The sequence below is a fragment of the Strix uralensis genome, chromosome 7 (genome assembly GCF_047716275.1).
Source record: "Strix uralensis isolate ZFMK-TIS-50842 chromosome 7, bStrUra1, whole genome shotgun sequence".
In the NCBI taxonomy this organism is placed as follows: domain Eukaryota; kingdom Metazoa; phylum Chordata; class Aves; order Strigiformes; family Strigidae; genus Strix; species Strix uralensis.
In genome coordinates this window covers 23367879-23379359 of record NC_133978.1, presented here as the reverse complement: position 1 = coordinate 23379359, position 11481 = coordinate 23367879, and positions in this window count along the sequence as shown.

The following is an 11481-nucleotide window of genomic DNA, read 5'->3' as shown; positions in this document are numbered from 1 at the left end:
CTAGCTGCAGGAAAAACTATGCTTGCTCTTGTCAAGTCAAGTGAGATAGTCTCGTTTGGCATTGACAGGGCAGTGTAGCAGCGGTGAGGATGATGAAAGTGACAGCGGAAGGAGGCAAGGTACTGCATGATGGTCCTGCCTACTCCTCTCTCCCTCACATCCTCAATGTTCGCATGACTTCAGACACACACCAAGAATGCATTTCCTCAAATATGGAATTTCCCCCAGGTTATATCTGTACTGAACCTCATGCGAATCAGACCTGGAATCTTGGTTTAAAGGCTCATTATTGCATGAACTTGGAATACTAAAACAAAATAAAATTGTCAGATGAAAATTTGACTAGTACATGTCTGGAACGGCTTATTTGAATTCTGTGCTAGAACTATCTGTACTTTGTCAACATGACGTAATCCTACCATACCTTGTCCCTGTTTCTCCAATCCTTTGAAGGAAACTTAGGCTCTAAACCGTGAGGGATTGAAACCATTTGCATATTGTGTGGACTTTGAAGCACTTTCTGTAACAGTGTACTATAATATAACTTTAGGTGTATGTATGAGAAAAACTCATGAGCAGAAGACCCAGACAAATATGTAACTTCAGGCCTCTGCAATTCAATGAAAAGCAAAACATGGACAAAAACATACTGAAACTAAAGCAAATAAGAGTTGTTTTTTTTCCTGTTTTCATTGAAAGTTCAGCAAATACTGTAGCACTGAGTGTGAGTTCTGTGTATTGATGGTGCTGAGATTTTTAAAACAGGATTTTACAGATGTTACTTCCTATATTTGCATTTCCCTATGGTCTTAACCACAAGTCTTCACCAGACAAATGGAATGGCATGATACTCTACTGTAAGGGTTTATGTCAGAAAACAAAAAACAACTTTCTCTCTTCTGTTCCAAAATTCTCCTAGCTTCCTTCCTCATTATAATGTAACATGATGTGCCACACAGACTTCCTATCTCATCTGCCAAAAGCTATTCTGTTGTCATTTGTGAGTAAATAGAGACTGTTTGCACAGACCTTTGAAGCTATAAAATGAAATTTTTGATGCTTCCATTGTCCACTTTAAAAATACTAATTTAATAAAGATCAAAGAAGTAAGATTTTATGCATTTCTCTTTGTAACTGTATCTTAGTTCTTAGGCACATGGTTAAATATTGAATACTTAGTTTGATCTTACAAATTGCAGGAGTTGCCAAATTCTCACTGACAATTTAGCACTATACTTCTCTTGAAATTTAGGCTGTCTTTCAAATGATACCTGGTTTGGCAATTTTGAGGTAACAGTATACAACACTGCAAAGGGACAGGTCTTTGCTTAGTGGGTGCATTCTCAGCACTGCTGGAAAGTGTGTTCCTCAGGTGCTTTGGAGAGAGCGTATGAAGTTTAGAGCCATGCTGAGTCAGAATTTACTTCTGGAAGAGGCTTTGTCCTTATTCATCTTGATCAAATGCAAGTACTTTACAGGGGAAAAACAACGCAGTCTACAGCTACGATTTCTTTATGATTGGAAAAATAATCTATGTCATTAATGGATTTAGTGACTCAGTTAATCTAGTGTGTTATCTGGATTAAATGAAAAACTAGTTGGGGTATCAGATTGTGCTATCTCTAAATTAGTTTTGAAGCAATTTGTAATGACAGAACACTTAATTGTGATCCATTGCCCCTCAGTGTTATTGGAAAGAGTGAATAATTCTTTGATGTGGCTTTATCTTAGTGGACTGAGCAGTCACTTCAGCAGTTTTCCTTCTTCTTGCTGTCATGCCAAGTATTAAGCTTCTGCTACATCCTACTATATACTACTGTCTACGTCCAGTTACAGTTCTGTATCTGAAAAGAATTAGTCATCTTGGATTCTCCCAAAATACAAAACCCCCATGGATTTATTCTTCGATTACCTTTGTTGAGAGACTAATCAGTTCAAGCCTACTATCATATTTACCTGTAAACTGCGTCTAAGACCCTGGGTTTGTGTGCTGGGCTTGGCTGATGTACCAGTTTGCTCAAATCTTTAGGCTGGTCTTGCATTGCTCATGTACAATCCAACCTGAAAGGTCTTTGTAGCACAGTCTGGAGTTGTTTGCAGTATGTTTTTCTCGTAAAAACAACTGCCAAACAATTGTTTTCCAAAACTTAAATGTGTTTCTAATTCATGGAAATTTGAAGTTGCTTAGGACACAGAAAAAAACCCCACACCCCCCAAAACTAACCAACACAAGCATTCCAGACTTCAAAGGGAGCAGAACTAAAGTAGAAGGGCCTTTAGCTGTGGAAAATGATGCTGAGTTTTTTTAATCTTTCTTTTCAGACTTTCTTCTTTTTAAAAAGAAGATTTGAAAATCTTACTAGTCACCTGGTCCCCCAAACTGCAATGATTGCCATGATCAAGGCTGTAGGTGTAGACAGGGAGAGGAGTGAAAGGAGAAAGGGAAAGGCAACCAATGTGTCTGCAGAACTTCCATCAATGTCCCGCGGTGCAGCGCACACTACCCGTCAGGTACAGATGGAGTTCTACTCTGATACATTCTTCCCACTGCAGCATAGATGTTTTCAGCCCTCAGGTTCTTACCACTGGAGCACAGATTCCACATCTGTTCACAGCTTTTCCTTTCTGTTATCTAGCTCTTTCTGGAAATTCCCACAGCAGCAAAACACAGCGACCTGCAAGAGAGAACTGTGCCTTTGGTCAGCATAAATGCAAACATACTTTTGTGACATCAGGTATAAGACTGAGTTAAAAAAAATCTACAGGTACATGGACTGAAGTGCCTCTTCCATGCTCAGTTTTGAGATAACAGGTTTTACGTGTGGGAAACCAAAAAGCTAACAAACCAAGCTGGATGGTTAGAAGGCCAGTCAGGCAGAAACATGACTACTTTGGTTTCAGTCTATTGAGAGAAACTTCATACTAGAGATAAGTGGTTTGGAGGAATGTGGAAGGATGTGTTACCTATACTTCCAGGGAGAGTTTAGATGGCTGGTACTTTTATTTGTCCTCAGAACTAAGCAGCAAACAATTCAGGGGATTAAGTAGCCTTAAGTCTAGGGTGAGCTATAGAAAATCTGTTTTTAAGATGAGCAAAATGTACCTTCTTTATCAAAAGGATATGAAAAAGCACTGCTAGAAAATGTATTGATGTAAGGCTGTTTACACACCTCTTCAGACATTCATGGAAGCTGTGGAAAATTACACCCCTAAGAAACAACATGCTTGGGTAATTACAAAGCCCCGTTAAGTGATTGATTTACAAAACTTCCGGAGCCAGTCTAAATAGCTGAGACAATGGAATTTGACAAGCTATCCAGAAAAATGAACATGGGAAATACATGTGTGCCAAGGGTGGAACGATTTAATACCATGTAAGCATGCTCCTCCAATGCTTGCAAGCGCAGAGGCAGCCTAGTCGGTTGAGCTTACAGAAAGAACTAATGCCTACCAGCTACCTTCCCTCTTTTTTTGTCCTAGAGATCTTCTCCACTGGTATTGTCTTTTCCTGATAACACCCAAATACTTTCTTTGAGCAGCTGCTGACAGCCTCCCCTCCTCCCCTAAGAAAACTGGCTGAGTACCGCCAGCTGCTTTGCCAGGTTTGCAGTGTTTTTTCACTTAGGCAGTCAGATGATCACTCCCTTGTGCCTGCATCAGTTGAGAACCTGTAATACGTTACATGTACATGTCCCGCTGCAAACAGAGGCTTATTCCTCACAACCTGTCCTGGAAAACTATGTCCAGGAAGCCATGCACTTGTGATCTGTCCCTTTTTTCTCTCCTACTCAGCTCCATGCAGGCTGGCATGCATTTCAGGTGTTTTCTCTCTAGCTCTTTCCCCCTGTGGGAGAGCCTCCTGTTACTTTTCCACTTGTATCTCTAGAGCTCACCTGAGCCCAGCTCATCGCAGATCAAAGGCACAGGAGAGAAGGCTTTCCCCTCCTGAATCCTATTCCAGGGAGGTCTTGGTTTGGCTCACTGTGCTCACTGAAATGACCTTAACTCACTTGACTTCTCTGTTGTGTTGTGAGTGTGTTTGTGGGTGATGGGGTAGCTCAAATGCTCCCATGTGTGGTTTCTTCCCTGGATGCAAAGCAAGTGCCAGATCCTCTGGTGAGGAAGCTGAGCAGACTGATGATGTGTGAGGGGAATGGGCTCTGGTACGGCTGTGCCTGTTGGGTCATCAGGACCATGCTGATGTAGAGCTGCAGGATGCAGCATTTGAGGGTGTCAAAGTTTCTCACCAGCAACGATTCCAGTGTGATCAGGCCTACTAATGTGGTGAGGAAAGCAAAAGAATATTTAATCACTTGTTCTGTGGGGTTGATTGTTTCCAGCTAGTGTCTTTCCTCTGCTCCCGCAGCCATGGCTCATCCTGGATTCAGCACTGTTTGAGGCTTCTTGTGACTTGCCTGTGGGAATTGCTTTTTCAGTTTATAACGTCTCTATTTTGTATTATGTAGTGTGCATGTTTCCCAAACCATAAAGCTGAAACAAAATCACTAGCTTGCAACTAGCTGGCAGACAATCTGTGTAGCAACACTCTTTTGTAAGTACAATGACTGATAGTTTATTATTTTATCTGCTTTCTAGCAAATCCTGATGCTGTGTTCATAACCAAACCCCCCTCCATACCACCACTGTTAAACCTAGGCCCTAAGCCTACTGTTCTGCATGCTTTTCTTTCTGGAAATTAATTACATAGTTTAGCCAATATGCTGTATGCATTTTTAAGATTTTTTTTTCCCTCTCTTTTTGCAATTTAGATTTGTATCTTGTGTAATTGAACCATTTTTTAGAAGAAGGAATTTCATTTCCCTCCACACTTGGCAGAGCTAGCAGAAGAGCAGTGTTCTACTCTGAAAGCTATGGACAGATAACAAAAGAGCAGAGCATGGTACATATGGAAAGGCACATGCACTCAGCCATATCAGCATAACAAGCTGATTCTGTATTTTGCTTCCTTTGTCTGTTCAACTTCAGCTTACTGCTTCCTTGCTCTTCTCTCAGACCTCTTAATCATAGGGTAATGGGATAATTTAGTGCTCATGTACTAGCATCAGTATTGTTTCTAGAAGTTAGACATCCTTATAGATCCTAATGATTTGCAGTTAGCACTATTTCAAATACTTTTATTTATAGTATAATTTTGAAACCCTGGCCAAACTCTAGGTGCCAGGAGCTCTACAAACACAGAAGAAAAAGCTATCTCCCAGGAGGCTAGAGGCATCGTATGGAACTTCTGCATTCAGAAATGCCTTATAGCACCTGCTTCTTACTGCCAAACTTTCTTCTGAGACCTAAGCATTCCCTGAGGATAAATTATGTTTCTAACTGTGACAGTTGAAGAAAAACAAAATGAAGAATAAAGTCCATCAATATACATGTTCTTCATCCACTGTGACCTGATGTATTTCTAGGTCTGAGAGTAAGAAATAAGAACTAAACTTATAACTGTAGGAGGTTTTTAACTCAAAAAATATGATGATAGCCATGGAAAGTAACTATTCACTCTTTCCCTCCTAAGAATTTTAGCAGAAAAGTTCAGTTGTATGCTTTACCCTGCTATGCCAAACAGCTTTCTTGGTACCTACACCTTCCTGGTGGCTACAGTGAAGTTGTGAAATAAAAATGAAGACATCTATAATACGTATTTTGTGAAAGCTGTATTCACTTCTTTGTTAGAAGAATTTAATCAAAACTTTCTCAATACAGACATCTAAATTTGACTTGGCAGTAACTGGTCTTTTCAGATACGTGAAAAGCTGATGGGTGTGTGTTATCTACAAAGTACGAATACCCAAACAAAACAAGTAATGGGGCTTGCTTTATTTCCCAGTGTTGTTATTACAAATATTGATTATTTAATGTAGATGTAGCACCTACTAAGCTTCTAGCTGGCTGTGGCAAGGAGAAGGATTTAGAAGCTCGTTTTGCTTGTTGCAATACATGTGATCAAAGGTGTAAAATCCAGTGTTGTAAGAGTTCTCTAATAATTATGCTGTTAAAGTTGTGTACTTACAGTAATTCTGCCTTTTAATGTAAAAATTCCTGACAACAGCATATTAAAAACTGCATAGGATACAAAGCAAGGTTTGGACTCAAGTCACAAAAAGGTAACTGGTGTTTAGTCTCACTACCTTTGCCAGTGGCTTTCAGAGAAAGGCATTTTCATTCTGCTTGGGTGGGAATTCCAGGATGAGATTATTAGAAATGGATGTGTAGCACTTCTGGTGATTGTTCAGCAATATGTGAGATAGGTCATGATAGTGCATATCTCCATTTTATTTATATATCTATTAAAAATATATAAATATATATAAAGATAAAGCCCTATTGCTTGTTTTGTTTGGGTATTTTTTTATATATATATACACACATATAAAACCCCCTGTGGTATATAAAGTATAGTGTAAGAAAGTTGCAGATGACGACAAACCAGAGTTGCAATTGCTAGTTTGATAGAGGCAAACTTCTCCACAGAGAACTGTGAGGGAGCACTGATGGGGAGATGTGGGGCACACATGCTCAATCTCAGGAGAAACCTAAGGGTTTTCCCCCAAGTCAAGACATGCTGACAGAAAAGAAGACAGCTGAAACTTGTGTGGTGGTGATAGCATCATTTTTTGCTCAGTTTCAGAAGGAAACAACAGTTACACAACTGCAGCATCTGTCAGGGTCTTCCAGTAATTTGTGGACTTGTTACACAACTTGGCAGAATCAGGCAGAGCAGGAGAGGTCCTGAAATATTAATTTCTCTCACATTTTATGAAAATCACTAGCTGGGCAGAGGTGAGAGATACTTACCATTTTACCCATTTATGAAGAGGCAGGGAGGAACCAACCCTGATTCACTCTGTGTGACAGCAGCCTGCCGGCCCCTGCACATATGCATGACTCCAGATTAATTGCAGCCTGTACTGTCTGTTCTTTAGCTAAAGGCCAAACGAGATACAAGTGTGATGTTGCGGTGTGTGTTGGGGGGGAGGTGAACTTTGAGGACATGAGAGAGGACTAAGGATTTTGTAGGACAGTAGGTAGCTGGAGATACTGCTGTGCCAGGGAGGACCTGGCAGAGGTTCTGTGGTTTTTGTGGTTGTAGTGTGTAACCCGTAAAGACAATAATTCACAGGAAACAAGGATTTGTAACTCATAAGTAGTTTCTTTGATTTGAACTATGCCCCTCTTTTTTTCATTGAAAAGAATGAAGATAAATGTGACAAGATGAGGGAGCCAACTTGTGATCCAAATAGTTCTGCAGAAAAGACCTAATGATGAGCTCAGCAGTGTCATGCTTCTTCACAGGAAGGTGAACTCCAGAGCTTGACCCCTACTTGCAAAAGGGCAGAGAAGCTCTTGCAAGAGATGCTGGTCAGTGCTGTAGGAGAGGGGACGGTGGCAGACTGGCCACATGAAAAAGCATGGTGGGAAGCATGGAGTGAATTCTAGGAGATAGCTTGTATGACAGACATTCTGTGCATACTAAACGCCTATTTGTATTTTTTTCTTGAAGTCTTTTTGATGTGTGCCAGTAGTCTTTTATCACAGGAATCTTCTTATCTTTAGCTTTTATTACAACAAGAAGACTGACGGTAAAATTGCGCTGCTGTGTTTCTTATTTTGTCTGTCACTGCATGCTAATCTATTTGAATTAGCTAACTCAAATAGTACCATGCATTATAGGTACAGTGCCCTTGAATGTTTTAATGTATTTGCTGTTGGTCTTCAAAAAGTCTGATATATTTACAGTAAGAACATGCTACCTAAAAAGAAGCTCAACCAGTGAAGCTTAATAACAAATATGGGGCTGATTTAAGAAAAGAGAAGGAAAAAAAAAAAAAGAATAAAAGAAAAAAAAAAAGGAAAAAAGAAAAATAGAAGAGAAACAGTATGCCTAGGGGTGCTCAACTTCTGAAAACACACCAAGGGTGGAACAAGACAGAAATATGACCATAAAGATCAGAAAGCCAAGTTCCAAAGTCTATTGAAGTTAATGAAGGGAAGGAAGGACTTCTGTGAACGTCAGAGCCCACATTATTTTAAGACTGATAATTGTAGCCAGTGAAGTTTTGCTATAAAATAGCAGCAGTTCTAAGTGAAGGCACAGAAATGTTGTGATTTAATTGCATGAATATGGAATTTTCTGTGTTTTTAATCTTCACTGTCCACCAAAAAATGTTTGTAGTATCATTATTGTAAACTTTTTTCCTAGGTCAATCAACTTCTCTTTTGATTTATCTAGTTCAGATGAGTTTAAAGACCCAAGATTGCATGATAGCAATATGAACCATTATAAATTCTGTGAGTAGAGACATAAATCACCAAATGAAGTATCTTTTTCTGAGAAGAAACGTATTCCACATTAAGTGGAGATGAAATCACTATGAAGAATTTTCATAGAAATTGCAAATTGCTTTTATTTGCCTCTAAAACTGTAAGGTCTTTGAAAATTGAGTAGACTAGTCAGGAAGCAACGTGTAGATTCAGTTTATCTGGCTTTTTTTTCTTATATGTGACTGTCCCATAGATCCAAACAGATTGGTCTGTCCCAGACTATGTACTCTGGCCTCCAGTCTCTCTGACTGTAGCAATCCATGCTGTCCACTCCCTTCCACGCCTAATCTTACAAATATCTGTGAATTCTGCACCCTAACAAAAACAGTCCTAGCCTCATCCAGCTCAGCTATCCCCACCTCCAGAAAGCCTCCTGGCACATGGTAGTTCCAGCTCATTCCCCCTACTCCCCTGCTCCTGCTTCTAAGTGGCTTAGTACATCCCTGCACTCGTCAGAAAGAGAACAAGCCCTGAATTACATCTGAAAATGAAAACACTCCAGCTTTTTTTTCCTTTCTCTTTTTTCTTAATTGAGTTTCTCTTTAGCATTTTGCTGTCAGCTTGAGCAATCAACAGCTGGCTAAAACATCATGTTGCCAGTTTCAGAAATGCTTCCTCTCTTTGAGATCGGTTGAAACTAGCTGCACTGGCTTTGCTTGAGCAATACTCTGAAAGCATTTCCCTTTGCCTGCAGGTATTGCATTGATCTGAGTTGTGTCATCCTGGCCGATGTAAGTTATTTTGCATCTGGAATAGAAAGAATAAAAAAAACCCCACCTGAGTGGGCCCTAATCCTTTCTCTCAGGTAGAAGCTTTGTTTTGGCTTGCAGCATGTCAAAATGAAGATTAACCCTCCCCTCTGAAAAAAAGGAAGTGCTGATGAAGACTTCAGCAATGTTTCCTATGAGCCAAAACTAACATCTGAATCTGGAGGCGGGGGGGGAAGCTTACTCAAAAGTATAAGGATCTGAGATGTTTTCTGGGGTTTTCTCAACTTTGTAATTCAAAAGGGGAATAACAGTCTCTAAGAACAAAGAGAGTGGAATTTTTCTTGTGTTAAAGGGGGAGTTTTCTATCCACGTGAAATCCTGTGTTAGTTCTTGAGCAGCATTCTGAAGGTAGTAGAACAAAATCTGTGGAAATGACTAGTCTAAACACTGGCCAAGGTTAACTATCTCTGTCTTTGCAGCCAGGAGGATTGTGCTGTGTTGAATACTGATATTTTTGTGCTTACAGTTTTCATTCATCCTCTCATTCTCTTGGGTGTTTTTTTCCCTCCCACCTCCTTTTTCATGATGTCATACTACTCTGCAATGCTAGTTTTGCCTCCAAAACCTTTCTGATTCTTGGTCAACTTTATTACTGGACCTCTTTTAAAGGAAGGAGAACTGAGAGACCATCAACAGTCAGAAGTGATACTAGTTCACAACTCTTTGAATCACACACTGAGGACAGTATGATAATATGTGTTAAAGCCTTTCAGCTATCAGGATTTTGGGAGTCTTATTTTATCCATTGTCAGCCTTGTTTAAAAAAAAAGTCTCACTCATGAATGTATACTTTTAAAATGAAAGGATAGGTTATATCTTTTTGGAACATTTTTCTGGAAATTGGGATAATTGAGATTTTCTTGGAGATCTGCACAACTGAAGAAAATTCCAAACTATACTGAGGCTGTTAGGTGACTGGACTTCATCTGATTAAAAAATTCCTAATCCCTTAGGAAGTAATGAGCAACATAGATGCTAAATCTTCATTGAATACACCCTGCATAGATTTATGACTGGTATTGCCTACATGGGTTTTACTTTAAAAGATGCAAGCTGGCCACCGGTGGAATGGAAAGGGTGGATCAACTTTGAAGAGGGTTGTGCAATGCTGATCATGTATGGTCCAGAATTATAGGGAAGACTGTGATTTTCCTAGGATTGTGTAGGAAAACTAACCAGTCTGAATAAAAGATTGAGAAGAAAGAAACTCACAAATGGTCAGCTTCTAGTGATGGACCTGCTTTCTGTCTAGACAGTGAAGCTGCAGCTTGAGCACAAATGTGCCTAGCCTCCAGTTTGACCTCTTTTTCTAAGGGTTGCAGAAACAGAGAGCCTGTCTCCTTGCTCCTTTCCTAGTCAGGTGAGCTGAGGACTAAGAGAACAAAGCTGGCAAATACTGGGACATATCAGCTTAATTACATGAAATACTCTACAAAAAATTAGAATTGGATAAATTACATTTATCTAATGTAAGAATTTAGATAAATTTCATTAATGTAAAACTCGTTCTGAAGTGAAAACAGAGACTTAACATTATGACCTCATTGGGATGCAAAGCTCAAGCATTTTATTTCAAAAGTACTTGCTAAAAATGTCTTTTTGGTTTCTGGGTTTTTTTCCTCTCTTCGTTTCATCTTATCCCATCCTGTACCATTTTCCCATACCATCACCACATTGCTCCTAATAACCAGTTCCACAGACTGACTCCTCTTCTCTAACTCTTGTTCTCCTCCTTAACATCTGCTGTTTCTAATCCCAAGCTCCCGTGTCCTCCCAGAACCCATAGTGCAGTGTAGCCATAGCTCATGGCGGCTCTGCAGGAGACAGCTTGGTAGCAGCAGAGGAAGTTATAAGGGGGACAGGTTCAAGGCTGGAGCAGAGCACAGTGCTCTGGTGTCTGAACCTGTCTCCTCAGGGGCAGAGCCTTGGTCTCCCTCCTCTGGGGGCCACATGGGAAGGGGTACACAGATGTGCAGAGCTGTCTAGAAACAGCTGCATGCATCACATCAAAATTGGAGCTTTCTGTGACTTTAATTGCCTCACTTGGAAAAACAGTCATTTGGCATCAAATCAAGTGGGGTATTTTTCTTTTCATTTTTAGAAGGAAAGTTACATTATCCATTTCCTGGTATTTGTAAGTTTTATATTAATCCAAAATTATTCATTTAATTTGGAAACAAAACTAAAAGCATTTAATTTTGAAAAATGGAAATTACTCATATAGATATGTTACTTTAAAAAATTGATATTTAGCCCCAGGAAAAACAATATAGATTTCCTAGTTGTTTTTAGTAATGCATCTTTTGCAACAAATAAAAGATTCGTTTTATTCTGAAAAAAACTCACCTAACTGCTATGTGAGAATTTGATGTAT